The 17,734-nt window shown below is 37.2% G+C and overlaps 1 protein-coding gene across 3 annotated transcripts in view; it reads right to left on the bottom strand.

The window, feature by feature from the left end:
* Positions 1-17,734, bottom strand: part of LOC135197087 (phosrestin-2-like) — a 265,329-nt gene that overhangs the window by 135,129 nt on the left and 112,466 nt on the right. The gene's annotated exons all lie outside the window — the stretch shown is intronic.

Genomic DNA, 17,734 nt, shown 5'->3' with positions numbered 1-17,734 from the left:
AACAAAATAAAAGGCAGAAATTGCCTGAGGTATATATGGACTGCACTCGATGGAAATTCGACATATTATTATTATTACTATTATTATTATTGGAAGTAAATCCTGTTTTAAAAATGTTTTATTATAGTAAATGATGCCTCAGCTGCATTAATTTTATATAGGGTCTTCTCTATTTTCCTAATTATTGTTTTCTCATTGTTGCTTAGGCAGCAATTACTTTTAATAAAACATATTATTATTATTATATTATTATTATTACAAAAAATAGGTCTAAAAGCCATCTTGCTATGTGAAATAGTGAAAACAAGGCGGATATTAAAACAACTAAATAAGCAAAATGTCGTAAACAGAGTCACATACACATCAAAGTACGCCAGAGACACTGTGGAAATGGTGGATGATGTTAAAATAATATTATCAACTGGAAGTTCATTCTACAACTACTTAGCAAACGTAATGATCCAACCCAGGTATTGGGCAGTGTAATATTGTAATATGTGATGAAATGTACAGTTGCCCAAATGAGAATTGGTAGTTTCATAATTTTTCGATCACCTGCCTGACTGACGCAAGATTCATGCCTGATTAATCTATTATTCTTTGCGAAGATGGAAGAAATCTTATGTAATGACGTTAAAAGCAACAATTGCAATCTTTAGAACGTCATGCTATATTGTTGCGTGAAACTATTTTCCATATAGAAAAATTAACATGAGTGAAATGAAGTGATAAATAATGTCTTATCACAACCACTGACATAAATTACTAAGTACATAGGAGACAGTTATCACTAGCAGTATCGCTTAAACATAGCCCTTATATTATCATTTCTATATAAAGTTGATGGTAGTTGAACGATTCCATTTGTTACATTCCACAGAAAACATTGGAAACTCACAAAATGATATCAAAGATGAAAAATAATTATAATCTTAACAGTGTGAACCATGCGACCTCACTATTGTTTTTTATGTCATGATGTGTGCAAGAATCGAATGTCAATGTGTCATTTACCGGTCAAACTTCACGTTCACGATAGATCGTCTGCCTGCCAAAGAAACATCCCCTGCTCAGTGAGAGACAACTACTGCACTGCATCTGGTGCCAGTTCCTGTTAGAGACTTATCAAATGGCTTAATACCGAAGAGAATCATAAGTAGATGGATCAAATTGTTCAGAGAATGGCAGTTTAGAAAATAGGCCTAGAAATGGAACTTCTCAAGGCACCACAAGAGAGCGAGACAATATGATTGTGGCAGCTGTCAAAGAACAACCCCTGATTACAGCTGTTGATTTTTATTGTAAATATCGGAAATAGACTTAACCGAGAAAGTTACCTTTCATATTTCCTATCCTTTCAACTGAGAATGTGCTTATGGCAGTAAGTCTACGCATACATGTGAAACTGATTCTAATTAATTTCTGTTTAGAAGAATGAACAGCTACAGTAAGATTAACCCAAGAATGCTTTTGAAAGTAAGAATTTTGTCTTAATGTATTCATCAGCTTTGACTCCCACTGCTTTCCAACGCGTGCGGATGAAATATGATGACATGTAACGATTTTTATTTTAAAAAACTAAATTGTATTTGTTTGATCTCTTATGATTGCTCTTTGACATGAGATAGCTAGGAATCTGAGTAAATTATGTTGAGCAATAATGAAAAGGGAAAGAAAAAAGGGGAACATGGCAAATAAAAAAGATTAATGGGAATAATCAAATAAAGAAGATTAATATAGATATTGTCAATTTAAACATTCATTCACATTACATATCCAACAGAGTATAGCTACTGCTGAAAATAGATCTCGATTAATCAGGTGTCAAAATCAGAAGATAATGTAGGACTACTAAATGCAACTTATTTTATTGATCATATATTTATTGGCTGTAGATGACGAACTGACGACACCCCAGTATTGTATGATACGTTGGGTCAAGACTCGAGCAGCAGCAAAGCCAACTTCCAAATGCGTATGCAGTCACAAATCTAAGCTTTAGTTGAGAATAAAATTAGAATTCGTGAGCTTGTGGGTACATATTTTCCTTACTTTGCAAAATAATAATATTTGATGCATTGAATAAATCTACTTAATTCCAATTTAGTTTATTTAAAATATAACATCTTTGAAAGGAAATATTATTTATTGACAGGCAAATAATCTGCCAACTCATATGGCAATATTTCGATGATGAACAATGAATTAAGAAACTATGCCACTTCTTCGTTGGTCGACTGTACATGCAACTGACATCAATTTGAACTAGGCTCACAACGGATGAAGATGACTCATACCTTAAAACTTTAAAATCATTACTACAATTTCTTGGCAAATCTCAATAAGCTTTGCTTCCTTGAGATTCAATATGGTTCCGGTGGTTAAGTTAAAAGAGAAGATGTCTACAACTTGAACTTATCTATACAAAAAATTATGAGAGAAATAAAAGTTTGGTTGTGCATCTTGTCGGCTGACTTCGACAGTATTGCACCTTCCTGAACAAAATATCTTCATATCAATGCATGAAAACAATTTTATGAAGGAACTTCCAGGCGACTGATATTAAAAAACAAGAGCCTGATGAAATGCAAAGAAGGAAGACGCACCAAACTTTCCTTCGCTTTGCTCAATATAGCGGCAGGCGATGCTAATCTCATTCGGAGCAATATGCCTTCATATCTCATGAAATTCAGGAAATTAGCACACACACACACATACAGACACACAGACACAAATATATATATATATATATATATATATATATATATATATATATATATATATATATATATATATATATATATATATAGTGTGTGTGTGTGTGTTCGGTCAATTTGTCCCCTGCATATTGGTCGTTGGTCAATTCGTCATCATTGTCAGTCAAATCGTCGAGATGATAGGAAAATGGAGAAACAAATCTCTAGTTAAAAACAGCTGTATTTAAAAACGTTCAAATTAAGAAAAAATGATCAATAGAGACATTAAAAATCAATCAGAATTTAAGTTTGTGAGCAAATGCTTTTGAAGAATAAATTTTTTGGCTTGAATCATATTTTTCCACGACATTCTTTATAGGCAGGTTCATATCTCTGTACTTTTTCTTTTGGAATGGGTCTTCTCCTTGGACCAATTTCTGAGTTTCCAAATATTTGGAAGGCTATTATTAACTTAGTGTTTTAGCGCGCTGTGGATGGCTTCTCAGTAATTTGTAGTAGGGGTAATCCCCCAACACAAACCGATCTCAACCATTCCATACAGTTAATGGGAGGGCATCGCCTCCTTCGCCTCTTCTTCTAGGTGGTCTAATTTCATTATTTTCCAAACAGGATGCAACTGACTGTGGAATATCATCCTCAAAAAGTCTCGCCTTGCGAGCACGATTTTCGCGCCGGCGGTATCTCGTAGATCCATCAGCATTCTCCTTATTGTGTGGATACATCATTTTCTTGATCGACCAATTCGTTGCTTTTTCTCTCTGAAGTCATGTTTGTGGGTAGACGTACTGAATAAATTCAACTCGATTTGCTGTTGCTTCTTATAAAACATTTTTTATTTCTACAACTATCCAACGACAATTTTAGTTCTAAAGTAATTGTTCTACACTTTCCCCCCGAAAATTTCACTTAGGGTATTTTCTCCTTTATTTCGTGTCTTGGGGAGGAATGAAATGAAGATGAATTGACTTGGCGGCAAACTGACCAACAACGAATAGTCTGGGGACAAATTAACCGAGGACGAATTGACCAGGGACGAACTGTCCCAGCACTATATAGTATATATATATATAATTATATATATATATATATATATATATATATATATATATATAATATGCATCTAATATATACATATATATATATGATGCATATATATGTTATATATGTATACGTATTGTATGCAATTTCTATTGAAGTTAACGGCATTGTTCGCTGGTACTATATAGTTATATGACTTTGAATCAGTCTATACTTCTTCTCTTCGGGCAAACCTCTTTGGAATAGGAGAGCATTATTCAAAAACCCTCATTAGTGAGAACTTGCCTGAAGAGAAAAAGAAAGAAGCATAGAATGATTCAAAGTCTTGGTATAAAGATAGTATTGGTGATCAATGCCTGTAACTTCAATAGAAATTGTATATGAGAGAAAATATGACCAAATATCATGTATTTATGTATAAATTATGTCTACCAAGCAAAAACAAGGGAAAATGAAAATTTCCGCTAAGGAGTAACAAGATAAAAAAAAAAACATTTGGAACGAGACGAAACATCGTCTACTAAATCAGAGCGATTTGATTACAACACCGCTAAAACTAGGTTAACTTGTAGCGGACTAATAGACTGATATGTATGTATGTATGTATGTATAAGGCGGGCCACTCACAGCCGATCTGGTCGTACGATGAGAACTGAGTGGGAGGAGACTCCAAAAAAATGACTGCTAACTCACTTTACTGCCCGGTCTGAACAAAGAAGTCAAGTCAGTGTCAGTCTTACGTTGGCAGCCACACAGTTCGGACGTGGCGGAGGAAATATCTGATAATGACATAATATGCTCAGACTGCGCCGTTGCAGCCAATATAAAAATAAATAAAAAGCCACGAAAAAGAATATTGGGTCAATGATTGGTTGTTGAAGAAAGAAAATCTCATATTTATTGCTTTTAAAGGAAATACAGGTAGCCCCCAGGGATTGCCATGATAAACGTAAGAATGGACGAGGCAACATTCAATTTTGTAGGAAGATAATAACGGTCGTCCAAAAGGACACATGCATGACGAAATCCACAATGCCCCATTAAAGGTCAAGTGCCACATTACGCTACCTAGCGGCTGACTGTTCTTATCAAGATATAAAATTGAGTGTGGCCATATCACCCAAAGCTCTTGGAAGAGTCATGCTGGAGACATGTTAAGCTATTTGGACAACACGCTGCAAAGACTACATAATAAAGATAAATAAACCTCATGTATACATATTTGTATTTTTGATAAAAAATACACTAGCTGTTAGAAACTCAAAATAATTGACTCTTCTACAAATATACCAAACAGTTTGAAGTGAATAAAATTAGTGTAGGAAATTACAAAAGTGAAAAGATAATAAATCTTTGTGTAACCAGTCATTATACTACACTATTTCGCAATCAACACCAAGTACCAACAAGAAAATTATAAGGGTGTGAGGGAGGTTTCATTACCTCCCATTATGATTTTACCACTACATTGTCTCCAGTTCTCCTTTAAATCATATATCATGTAGGGGCTTTTTAGCATATATTCTTATTTCGTTTATTTTCTTATTTTCTTTTACTTTGGAATATAACTGATTAAAAGTCCTGAGCAAGGCACCAATTTTTGTTTTGTTTTGAGAGATTACTTTACGTATTGTATAATATACATTACTATTAAACATATATATATATAATACATAAAATATATATATATATATATATATATATATATATATATAATATATATATATATATATATATATATATATCTTACGTCATTTGGCACTTTGAAACCTTGTCGTTACTCCAGGATCTAAAAACGCTACGGCCTTCAATTTCCAACATCACTGTGGTGAATGGACGTTTTATGTAATTTAATTTTGTTTACACTCATCAGGTAAATTGCAATTATATAAAATTTTACAAAATTCAGTGTAAAGAAATAAGAAAAAGATGTATATATATCATGTCTAAGGGACGACACGTCTTATGCAACACTTCCTGATTTCTTTGATGTCTCTACTCTCCTTAATTCTTTCCCATATGAAGGTCTTATATTAATATGTATCTTCTTGTTCACCATTTCTTTCGTTGCATCAGGACACTTTTTCTTTAGTTTCTCAAATATCGATTGATAAGCTGCACTTTTTTGTGTTTGTCAGAATATTCTTTAATTTTTATATTCCACAGACATTGCTACGACTTATAAATCTCGAAGAACCCCGTCCAGAACACTTTATCTATTGAAAGTCTGACATGTTGAACGATATCCTCTTCTTTGCCGTTTCTTGGTAAATGAACCTCCTAGTTCACCAAGCCTCGTCGAAGACACCACTCACGGTCAAACGACTTAATCTGAAAAACCCGTATTTGACTGTCGTGTCGGACCGTGAGTTGCTCATTCAAACCAAAACAAGCAGGTTTGTCGATCCGGCTTGACTTCCGGGCTTGATTAGATCTGACTTGACTAAAAAACACCCCATTCACATTCAAACTGCTTAAACCCCGCCCATTTCGATCGGGCATGGCAAATCCCATCTGACGTGAGTGGCCAGCCTAAGGCTTTGCGGTTTGATCAGTATCATCTTCTTCCTCTCTCTTAGCGAAAGAACTCACACGAGGCTGAACTACTGCAGCGGTGCGGGAGATCTGCTGTGACAAAAATGATTAACGGTTTCACATATTATGGACTAGTTACGTCGGGCAACGAATTTGGGACCCATTATGTCCGTTGTGATGAAGTATGCATAAAACATCTCCAGGAAGGACGAATGGACTGAAATAAATCTTGGTGAACACATTCTTTGGGGGACCATCACCAAAAAGGGATCAAAATTTGGTCACAATTTGCTCCCCTCAAATGCATCTCATTCATTATATAATTTCAATAGAATTTGTGTAACTTTTACTAATGAAATACAACAAACATGTTGTTTGTTTTTGATTAAGCTGACCTTGTGTCAGTACGGGCTCTTACTCACCGAGCAGCCCGTAACCTCAAACAAGGTAGATAAACAAGGTAGGTTTGATACAAAATAAATTTGCTTCCACTTATAACGACTAAAGAAGATTCATTCACAACACAGTGGTATTGGCTTAACACACTTCCTTGTTGGAGCACACCAATGACACCAGATAATCGGATGAAACTCGACAAAAGCAAACAAACAAACAAACAAACAAACAAACAGGGTAAATTTGGTTTCTAAGGCATCACGGACATAATAGGGCTTATTAAAATCAGCAAGTGGGCCCGTCCCGTTCTATTCCAGTTTGCTGTAGTTCATTTTCTCTTTTTCCTTTCCTTATTTATTAAGTATTGTCTCCATAATACACCCCTGCAAATAACCTTAAACGACGTAAATCTGTCCTTACAAAAAAAAAAAAAAAAAGATATAGTATCATATATATATATATATATAATATATATATATATATATATAGATATACACATATATAATATATAAGATATATATATTATATATATATATCATATACATATATATATATAATTATATATCTATATATATATATATATATATATATATATATATATATATATCTAAGTAAATAAATAAATAAATAAGAGTGAAACGAAGGTCGCTACGCGAGGTCATTAAATTCTTTTAGGAGATACTTTACGGTATGTGGTTCATCTCTGTTTTTTTTAAACTGATTTTTTCATGAGTAGACAAACTTTCAAAGGGTCGATTTTTATCCTTATTGACGGATTTTTTTTTCCCTCTCTTTCTTGCCATCTGAAACGTTTACAACAGTGTTGCCATTCTCCGTCGCTTTTCTCGTCTCTCTCTCTCTCTCTCTTTTGTTATTTAGGTCTCTCGTTCACAAGTTGCAAGAGAACATTGAAGGTCTCCGTGTGAATAATACAATCTACGAAAAAGGAACGTAGGTCAAAGGTAATCCACTATGGGTCTTCAAGCTGTGCTGAGAGTGAATACAGTTGGTACCGTCTTTCATTAAAACACACACACACACACACACACACACACACACATATATATATATATATATATATATATAGAATATAATATATATATATATATATATATATATATATATATGAAAAAATTGTATGCTTATTTCCATCATACTCTTTTTCTTTTAATTCCATTTGACAAGGGTTGGTTATCTGGATATATAATCTTATATATATATATAATATATCGATATATATATAATATATATAATTATAATAGATATTATATATATTCTAGGATATATATATAATATAAAATTATATATATATATATATATAATATATTAGAATATATATAGTATATATTATATATATTATAAATATATATATATATATAATATATTATAAATATATATATACATATATATATATATATATATATATATATATATATATATATATGTACATAAAGGTGGGTGTCTGTATATATGTATGTGTATGTTTGCCGGCATAACTGAAACGTTCTGAGCAATTTCAACAAACGGCGGAGTCAAAACATCACTAGCACCACAGGGAACCAAAGGGGGTGGGGTTGGGGGTGGGAGGAGCTTCCCTTAAACGGGGCTGGTTCTGCCCGGAGACTTAGTGACCAAATCAAACTTGCGGAATTTATTGTACCTAATTTCGGTGAACATATGACTTACCATCCGGAAAAGAATACTGTGGGGGTAACACATCAGTGGCACCCAAGAGGGTGAGGGTTGGGAAGGGGGTGACAGAGAGAGAGTGAGAGAGAGAGAGAGTATTTATCAGTTTTCATTCAGAGTTATCCCGAGCAGTGCTGAGTTGGTCAGCTAGTTGGAATATAGTAAAATCTACGCCAAAGACCAAGTGCTGAGATCCATGTGGTCATTCGTCGCAGAAAGGAAAAGAGTAAAAGGCTTCAAAAGGTGTAACCAGAGGAAAACCTCACAGTTGCACTCTGAAACAATTGTTACGAGAGGGTAAAAAGTAAGATGGAACAAAGAATATGAACAGCGGTAAAGTAAAAGGAATGAAAGGTCTGTAGCTAGGGGTGGAAGGGACACTGCAAAGAACCTTAAGTAATGCCTACAGTGAATTGAGTGAGGTGCACCGACGCCACTAACCCCCTACGGTGCTTTTGACATGGGTGGTACCTGAAGAGTAAATAGAGCCTCCGGGTTTTAGTAAGCCCCACGTGATATTGGTACCCATTCGAATTTAATGTGATATATATATCATATATATATATATATATATATATATATATATATATATATATATATATATATATATATGTTTGTGTGTGTGTGTCTGTGTGTGTATTCATAGACACTATATACGTATATAAATTTAGAAAGATGATCAGATGGAAAAATTGATGTTAGATAGATAGACATCTTGTGTGTAATCAATTTCATTAATCTGAAAATGAAAACTAAATCCCGACTACAATCATTTTTCTCGGAGAGACGTCGAAATCTTAGCGTTCTTCTTTCGTAATCACGCGAGAAAGCGATAGACACCGAATGCACAGACGAATTTTTTGGTCATGCTAAACAAGAAAAGGTGGCTGTAACGCAGAGACGTAAAACTAATTACTCTGCTGAACAGAAAGAGAGACACTCGTCGGAGTGGAAAACAATCAAGAAGAGTGTGACAGCCGACGAGTAAACAGTCTCTTCTTCGCTTATTAAGCAGCAGAGATACGGCGGTGACGATTCCGCCAGGGCGGAAACTCGCGTAACTGCAGATTGCTCAAATGGGCCCGAGACAAATTAGATTTGAGACGAGGCCGTCATCAACATAACAACACCCTCCCCCCCCCCCCCCCCAATCCCCCCTCTTCTTCGTGAAATTGGGTTGAACTGATAAAACAACTTAGATACACAGATATGCATAAAACTTCCTTGGGGAAGGCTTATCCCAGGTGTGGGACCAGGATTACCGCGCCCATGACTTCACTTATGGACACAATAGAACTATTGGAATTAGGCCAAAGGCCAAGTACTGGGACTTGTGAGGTCATTCAGAGCTGAAAGAGAAATTGACACTAAAAGAAGATTAGAAAGGTGTAACAGGTGGGAAGGGAGCTTGCAGCTAGGGGCCGAAGGGACGCTGCAAAGACCGTCAAGTAATGCCTATAGTGTACCACGTGAGGTGCACTGATAGCACTACCCCACTACGGGAGACTTTAACGATGAAACGTCTGTTTACATTTGAGAGAGAGAGAGGAGAGAGAGAGAGAGAGAGAGAGAGAGAGGAGAGAGAATGAGAGAGAGAGAGAGAGAGAGAGAGAGAGAGAGAGAGAGAGCTGTTCTCCTTACAGCCAAGTGTTGTATATGGTTTTATTTACGAGTAGTTCCAGTTCCGGTCTTTAATGACAAAGCAGGATACGACCTTTTTCGCGTGAGATCCTGCCTGGGCGGGGGCCGGGCTCCGCTCCCCCTCCCCCCACCACCTCAAAAACCTAATAACGTTTGGCACAGTAATGGTGATTGATTTAGGATAACGGGCATCGATCGTCTCTCGGCCCCTGCCGCTGTATGGTGCCTGAGTGTGTTACAATAAGGGCAACAATCGTTCAAGGGCAATTTGGCACCTAAGGAAATAACGCCAGTGAGCCCAAGTGCTTCTTCACCTTTGCGAGGAACGAACCGACTTGCAGATCCTGCCATTTCATTTCCTGAGGAGGTCTCACTTACTCGGGATTTTCTCCCTTCTCGGCATTTCTCTCAATTCCTCTTCTCGTCTTCCTTATTGCAGGAAATTTTCACTCGTTTTCCGTGATGGTTTTATTCTTATTTTTCATTTTCACTCTTATTACGTGATGATACCATCCATCCATTTTTTTTAACTGGTGACCGTATGCCTCGTTCTTCTTTATTCATTATGAAAAATAAAATTGGTTGCCTACAAGTTTTCTCTGCCGATACACGGAAGAGAACACCACTTTAACAATGTATGCTCATACGCATCAAATGAGGAGCCTGGGTCCCAAAGAAAACAAAATACAAGAAATTTATTGGTGGAATATTTACATAAATTACGATGATGAAGTCTAAACTTCCCTTATCCTCCTTGTGAACTACCAATCATGTATATGCATAGGTAGTGTAATCGATATGCCTTCAAATAATAACCATAAAATAACAATCGATATTTTTAAATAATGCTAAATATTGTTCGTTTGAAAACAGTCATATGCTGCATGATTAAGCGCTTACAATATTCTCCAGGATTTCAAACTTGTAAAAATTACAGATCTTTGAAATAAGACGTCAAATTTCATAAAGGCAAACTTCGAAATATGTCGGTGACACGTGCATTTCCAAAATGGCTCTCTTTACTTCGATAACGAGTCCTCAGTCATCATCATTCACGTGTTCATTAGACTGTCACAGGGCGAGATGAAACGCGAAAATTTTCTGTCACAGTTCCCCTGATAGCAATTAATAACTTCACGTTTCATATTACAACCTTTAAATGATGCAAGTTAAATGATTCTGCATCATTTCTAGGTGGACTTTGTTATTGGGAGACGTTTGTGATGAAAATAAAAAAAAACATAAACAATATTATAATAATAACAAACTCTATACGACTTTGGCCTTTATATCACTGGCCTTATAACGATATTATCATACAATGAGTGCGTGCGTGTGTGGGGGGGAGGGGGTTCAGTCATGATAGATGGATTTTGAATTTCAAGTGCGTTATCTGGTCTAGCAAAGCTGAATTAATCTAAAACTTACTCTCCTATGCGTAGGGCGGATACCAAATCTGCAAGAAAAATACTGATACTGAAAGTAAAAATTTCTTAACGTTGCAACAAAATGTTAGAAAGTTATTTGAATATCACCACTGAATAAGAATTAAAAGGAGTAATGAATATAATCTGGTCTCATCCACTGGTAAGTGATGACAGAATGCGTGTAAATTGTTATCGGGGTCAGTAGCAGAAACTATCCATAGGGGAAACCTCCGCATTTTCCAAGATAAAAGTTGAGTTAAGGATATAAAGAGTAAGTAACTCTGGTGTCAACTGTAATAAAGCCAAGAATCAGTCTCTAGACACAATTTTATGTGATGATGCATTTATTGTACTTTTGTCCCATAGGGAAAACATTATTTTCTTAAAATATGTCCGCAATCTTGGAACACGCAGTGCGACTGGTTGGACAACATGCAGACAAACCCACATCCATATCTTTTTTTTTTTTTTTTTTAAACTTCGATGCCCGAATACTATTTCCTTCCTAGCAGATGGAAAGAGGAGATGGATGTCTGTCCAGACAATGAACTTCACGAAATCCTCTCCCAAGAAAGCTGACGCTGCCTCTTCTCTGGATGTGGTGTCAGTCTGCGATGCAACATAAAGCTAATATAAATTGAGCCGACGTTTCTTCGGCGCAATCGAGTTGTCTGTAAAACGTATAATGCAGAATGAAACTCAGCCACGGCCCATGAAATTTCAGGCAGGCCGGTTAGTGGCCTTTGTTGTTGGCACCTATAGCGGTGCAAAACGCACGATCAAGGCTAACTTCAATCTTCAATAAAATACAATCTATCGAGACTAGAGGGCTGTCATTTGGTATGGTAGATGACTGGAGTGTGGATGATCAACATAGCAATTTGCAGCCCTCTAGCCTCAGTAGTTTTTCAGATCTGAGGGCGGACAGAGAGACAAAGCCATCTCAATGCTTTTCTTTTACAGAAAATACCATGATGTTGTCCGGAAACATCCTGCTGCTTCAAATGCTTTTAAATCATCCTCTGGGGTGCACGAGCATACCTGCATCCCACTGTCATGAAGAGAGATCGTGCAGACTTTCTCCTGAAATGTTTCAAACATTCAACGAAAACCCCAGCTGGACTTTTAAAATCCTCTCCTATATCTTTCCCATTTCTTGCCTAATTTAATCAGAAGTGCAAGTTCGCATTCCTGCATCTTATATCTCTAATTTCACTGTGTATATGTTACACTTAGACTGTGATAACCAGGGATTTCACGCAATCCCTGAAATTTTCAGAGAATCCATGAAATCACCAATTCACTTAGAAACATTTGATCCCCGAAGGGCTAGCAGTAAACATGGCGAAACAGAGATTCATCTACACTGTTTTGCCGCGTTTAGTACCAGCCCCTTCAGGGATCAAATGTGTTTTACAGTGTTTAGCACCACCCCTTTGGGGATCAAATGTTCCTCAGTGAATTGGTGATTTCACGAATTATCTGAAAATTTTAATTTTATGTGAAATACCTGGTTTCTCACAATCTACCTGTAACATACTATATGCAATTTACATGATTTGAGTGACAGTGAACCCAAGTTCATTCGGCCCTGTCAATGTTGACTCACCTTTCTTTACATGGGAAATGCATTAAACCGACCTGTTTTCTAGTAAGGACGAGCTGTAAGAGATATTCAGCGACAGGAACAGAAGAAAATAAAGAAGAAAATAAAGAAAACTTGGAGCAGAAATTTAAAGATTTTTATGACAATGGTTATGACGGCATTTCTGGTACAGCGCCAGGCACTTAACCGACTTGACTGAAGTTTGTCTGAGTTATTAACTTGAATGAGTCTGTGAAAAGTTTGACTTCACCGCTTTCCGCAGTTGCGTACATCCACTTCTATTTCTTATATATAGCTATATATATATATATATAATATATATATATATATATATATATATATATATATATATGTATATATATATATATATATATATATATATATATATATATATATAGTGTTATTTGTCATTGACTGAATGCATTCAAATCTACTGATTACTATTAATTTTACACACACACACACACACACACACACACACACACACACACACACACACATATATATATATATATATATATATATATATATATATATATATATATATATCTCAATAACTACTATTTTCTTTTATTCCTTTCCTTCTTTTATATGTATTTATGTTTCAAAAGTATGATAAAAAATAATTATGGGCCGGAAGGCAAGTTTGTTTGTTTGTTTGTTTGTACGGTGTTTTTACGTTGCATGGAACAAGTGGTTATTCAGCAACTGGACCAACGACTTTACGTGGCTTCCGAACCACGTCGAGGGTGAACTTCTATCACTAGAAATACACATCTCTCACACCTCAATGGAATTCCCGAGAACTCGTAGCAAACGAGGTGGCACGCCAAGACCATACCAACCACGCCACTGAGGTGCTCCAAAAGGCAAGTGGAGATCTGTAGAAGCTGAAGCCCAAGAGAGACGTAGGTGGCGGCACTTCACAGAGGCCCTTTCCATCGAACGGATTTAGACGTCGATAACGATTATGAAAATCGCCTTTCTTACTCAGGGCATGTTCATCATCGCTTTAAAACTTTATATCATTGGGGCGACATCAATAATAGAGCATTTATAAATAATATACTGTAATAAAATACTACCTTCGCTCTGCTCTGCTTCGAGGTCTGTGGAGAAATCAATGTAATTTTACTGTCCTTTTGCCGAACGCTGTTCCAGGCGACCCCAGACTGGCAAAGTGCAATGCAGATACAACCAAACACTTGACCATTCCCGAAGTAAAAGTTTCTTCACTCACTCTTTCCCGTTCGTGTCCATTCCTTCTACTCTCTCTAGCCTTTGGTCACTTCTATTTTCATCTTTATTTTGCAACAATTGCTCTCGGTTTCTTTGTGGGGTGTTACGTGCCAGATCACTTCCAAATTCTGCACCTTTTACAGGGCTTCCACTAACCTTAGCTTCTTAATAGAATTTTGCAAGGCTTCTCTTATTTCTCTTACAGCATTCCAGCACATTTACACACAAACACACATCAAATTACAAATGCACGGGCACTCTCACACGCATAAAATTGCACAAAGTTGTCATTCCCTTTTCCAACCTGTTCCATCATCAAAGGGTTAGAAAACGAAATCTGTCGTTGTCAAGTGGCAGGGATCAGGCTCTCCCCCATCTGCCATTGTATCACCTTATTAGGTTTAGAATCAGTTATAATTTTATCTCCTTAGTCTGAACTCGCCCTCATAAATCTCGATGGTATAATGGTCAATGTCGTGGAATTGCCACTCAGATATGGCCGGTTCGCGTCTTCCCAAAGCGATGAAAAATCACTGGCTTTGTTTGTTTGTATGGCGTTTTTACGTTGCATGGAACCAGTGGTTATTCAGCAATGGGACCAACGGCTTTACGTGACTTCCGAACCACGTCGAGAGTGAACTTGTATCACCAGAAATACACATCTTCACTCCTCAATGGAATGGCCGAAAATGGAACTCGCGACCACCGAGGTGGAACGCCAACACTATACCAACCACGCCACTGAGGTGCTTCACTGGCTTTGTATCATGATCAGTTACTGCTGTAATGTGGGGTCTGCGGTGGGGGGTTGAAACCAACATTATTTGGAAATTTGAATTTCAAGTCAATGGCTAAAAATAAAATCATACACAGTGTTCATAAACACGCACCCACAACACTTCAGTGATGTGAGATGGTCTCGTACCTTAGCTATCCTTCAGGATAAACAATATCTTAACCACGTTCCAGATCTCAACGTACAGGGCTATTTGTACGTCTAAAATGAAACCGTCCTTCAAAATTAATTAAATTTCGAATTCATACTTCGCTCTATTTTAAGCGTGCTACCCCAATCATATCGAGAGTCATCTGCCCTTAAGTCACGTAACAGCAATATAGATTTCTGATGATTTGAAATACAAAATGGCGTTTCTTTACATTAGAAGAGTGAGGGAAATCTCCGGAAGATTAACACAGAACAAACTCTTAGGAATGGCGGGAATTATACCGGGTACTTCGCGCGTCCTCGTATCCCATTTCATCCGTCCACCGTATTTCATCATCCGTCCACACTTCTAGTCTCAGGGAAGATTTGATGGGACCATCTGAGTGATTTGAGTCGAGTTGTATATAGAATTTAGGCAAGAGGCCAAGCACTGGGACCTATGACGAGGTCATTCAGGGCTGAAATTGAAATTGACAGTAAAAGGTTTGAAAGGTGTAACAGAAGGAAAACCTCAAAGCAGTTGCACTATGAATCAAGTGTTAGGAGAGGGTGGAAAGTAAGATGAAGAAAGAGAATATGAAAGGATGTACAGTAAAAGGAACGAAAGGGGACACAGCTAGGGCCCGAAGACACGCTGCAAAATAAGCTTAAGTAATGCGTACATGGAGAGCACTGACGGCACTACCCTCTTACGGGAGAGAGGGGTATTTGAATGTTTATGGTATGTAGTTTTGAAAGAACCTTTCAAAATGTAGAGTGTGGATCCGCACCTTTTGCCTGTACTGGCCGACAGAACATTTTCGACTGATGCCAGCACAGGGCAGTTTCTGAGGTTTTACTCTTCACAAATGTGATCGAAAGTACCAACGTTGAATGATATTATGTTCAACGTCGTCGGTCGGTTCATCAACGATAAATATCTTCAGGGTGGCTACCCGTGAGATTGTAAGATGACTGGAAGACGATAATTACCATAAACAGCACAGTGATAATGAGTTACAAGTAGTTACAAGGATTAGGATGTCCCAAAGACTTGTTAGTCCATCCGAGGAGACATCGTGTGCTCACTTATCTGTAGGAGCAAGTGCACGTATGTGTAATGTGTAAACAGAGAGAGAGAGAGAGAGAGAGAGAGAGAGAGAGAGAGAGAGAGAGAGAGAAGCCCCAATTTATCCATGTAAAAAGAGGACTCTACTTGTGGTTGTATTTACGGAACGACGAAGCAAGGTTGTCTGAAGGGCCCCTTCCCATCCAGGCCATCTCCCCAACCAATCCCCAAGAGGGAATAGTACCTGACCCTCCTCCACACTGTATTCAAATATGGCTTCACTCGGGAGCAAACCCACTGTCTCTTCGACACCTCTTCAACATTTGATTCTTCTATTATACTGATCATTTGTTGTTCTGTCTGATTCCCCTTCACAGTATAGCACTGAATGGCCTTATCCGCCTCCATCTACTTCCTAAAGAACTCTTCACTGCTGTTCCCAATGGCATTGTTTTGTTTCTGAGCTAAAGTATTCTAAAGAGTGACTGTCAGTCTTACGACATGATTACTCTCTCTCTCTCTCTCTCTCTCTCTCTCTCTCTCTCTCTCTCTTCTCTCTCTCTCTCTCATGCCTAGAATCATCTGATATACAAAGTCTGGGGCACTGTTACATATTCCATTGAGTTCATTGAAGAAAATACGAGATTTTGTGAGAGAAACAAGATTTTGGCTTCAGAAAGTATTTCCATGAATTTCCATAGTGTAATAATAAAGAATATAAATTCTGGCTATAGGCCAAGCCCTGGGACCTACTATGAGGTCATTCAGCGCTGAAAGGAAACCTCGCAGTTGCACTGTGATACAATTGTTAGGAGAGGGTGGAAAGTAAAAGGGAGGACAGAGAATATGTAGGGAGGCACAGTAAAAGGAATGAAAGGGGTTGCAGCTAGGGGCCAAAGGGACACTGCAAAGAACCTTAAGTAATAACTATATATAATGCACCGCAAGAGGTGCACTGACGTCACTACATCAGTACGGGGCCATAGTATAACCACTAGAAGCAAGGACTGCATAGACAGTTAAAGTACAGACAGTTGATTTTACACACAAATGAGAAATAAAATAAGAAAACCAGAAAATCTAGAAAATAGTGACCTACTGACGGGAAGAACATTCCAGCCACACAAAAACGGGGTCAATACAGTCACTCGTTCTTCCATAATTGCCAATAAGTAATGGAGGCTTTCCAGATGCTTTGGGGAACTACAAGAGAGACCACGACAGATATACAGATCAATCATCTCCATTTCATCATTTTATGTCTGGAGTATTTCAATCGGAATAAGCCCTGTACAGCATTTCATATAATCCTCGTACAAGAACTTGCCTTTCATCTCTTTTCATTGTTCCTCAATGGGAACCTGCTCCCGGGATTCAGGGAACAATGTATTTCTCAGTGAATGAAAACTTGTCACGAAAAGGAACAACGCCTGAAATATAGTGCTCCTCCGC

The sequence above is a fragment of the Macrobrachium nipponense genome, chromosome 18, assembly GCF_015104395.2.
Source record: "Macrobrachium nipponense isolate FS-2020 chromosome 18, ASM1510439v2, whole genome shotgun sequence".
In the NCBI taxonomy this organism is placed as follows: Eukaryota; Metazoa; Arthropoda; class Malacostraca; order Decapoda; family Palaemonidae; genus Macrobrachium; species Macrobrachium nipponense.
Note: the sequence above shows the minus strand (reverse complement) of the source record. Positions and strands in the feature narration are given on the sequence as shown.